Here is a 1,563-nt window from a genome sequence, read left to right on the forward strand (position 1 = left end):
CAGATAGCATTTATAGAGTAAGTGGATTTATTGTGTTTGTACGTGCTATAAGTATTTGGAATAGCCATGATCTCCAAATGCTTGATACAAAATTAAAGGTGCTTGATAGAATATTGCTAGATTTTTCCTCTTGGTCAAGTAGATTTTTTTCAGAAATGATGACCGCCACTACAACTCTTCTCACAGGAGCAATGCTTGGAACTGACGAGTATATAGCCAATCAGAATGGTGCCTGTAACCCCCAATGGGGACTAACATATGCCTATGTAGGACGAAATCATTACTTTCTGGCTTCATCTTTCATGGCTCATGCATTGGGTCACGTTCTGGATTTAAAGCATGATATATCTGGCTGTATTTGTTTCAGAAGGAGCTCTTGTGTCATGAATGAATTTCCTGCACTTCAGGATATGCTAAGCAATTGTTCCCATGATAGGATACTTAAATGGGTCAATGGCTGGGACCCTTGCTTAACTCAAGAGCGGTTTGTGTATAGGAACTTAAAATACGCAGTTCCTCGTTGTGGAAATAAGATAGTGGATGAAGGCGAGAAATGTGACTGTGGTTCTTTTAAAGACTGTTTGTCTGATAAGTGTTGTGGAACAGATTGTCAGTTAACTGAGCACAGCTCTTGTGCTGCAGGAGGGTGCTGTAGATCCTGTAAGTTTGCAGCCAATGGAACAACATGCAGACACAAACTTGGGATTTGTGATCTTCCAGAATACTGTAGTGGACTCTCAGAGAATTGCCCACCAAATTTTTACATCATGGATGGAACCCCTTGTTCTCCACTAGCAGTTTGCATGTCAGGAAACTGTAGCGACCGTGATTCGCAGTGTCAAGCTCTTTTTGGATACAAAGTAAAGGATGCTTCACCAGCATGCTATAGAGAATTAAATTCCAGAGGTGACCGATTTGGAAACTGTGGGATTAGAGAGACCCAAGGAGGAAAGAAACCTGTCCCATGTCAAGGGGAGGATATTTTTTGTGGACAGATTCACTGTGATGGTGTCAGTCATATTCCTGGTGGAGGTGAGCACACTACCTTTCATCACATAAGGGTAGCAGATGTTAAAGAAGAACAGTGCTTTGGGTACGATGCACACTATGGGACAGAACTTCCAGAAATAGGGCTTGTAATGGATGGTGCAAATTGTGGCCCTAGCAAATTCTGCAAAGACCAGAGATGTGTTAATCATCAAAATTTGAATTTTAATTGCAATGTTAGTATGTGTAACTTCAGAGGCGTGTGTAACAACAAAGGCAACTGTCACTGTGTTCAAGGATGGCAACCACCCAATTGTACACAAAGAGGAACAGGTGGTAGTGTAAACAGTGGCCCTCCAGCTACCTCTGAGAAAAATCTTCAAGCTGAAATACATATGAGTGTCAACAGGCTAATAGTCATTTTAGGTATTCGAGTGCTTCTTATCTTGGCTTCGATTCTCTTTGGAGCACTTTTAAAAGCAGTCTTAGTTTAAGAAACTAAAGAAGAGGCCTAACTTTCTACTCTTATCAGATAGTTGACTTCCTACCAAACTAATTGGAGCTACACAATGAACA

At 41.1% G+C, this 1,563-nt stretch overlaps 1 pseudogene; it reads left to right on the forward strand.

Annotated features, from left to right (window-relative positions):
* Positions 1 to 8: 8 nt before the first annotated feature.
* LOC114635265 lies at positions 9 to 1,548 on the forward strand (annotated as a pseudogene).
* The last annotated feature ends 15 nt before the right edge of the window (positions 1,549 to 1,563 follow it).

The sequence above is a fragment of the Grammomys surdaster genome, unplaced genomic scaffold (genome assembly GCF_004785775.1).
Source record: "Grammomys surdaster isolate TR1022 unplaced genomic scaffold, NIH_TR_1.0 75955, whole genome shotgun sequence".
NCBI classification, from domain to species: Eukaryota; Metazoa; Chordata; class Mammalia; order Rodentia; family Muridae; genus Grammomys; species Grammomys surdaster.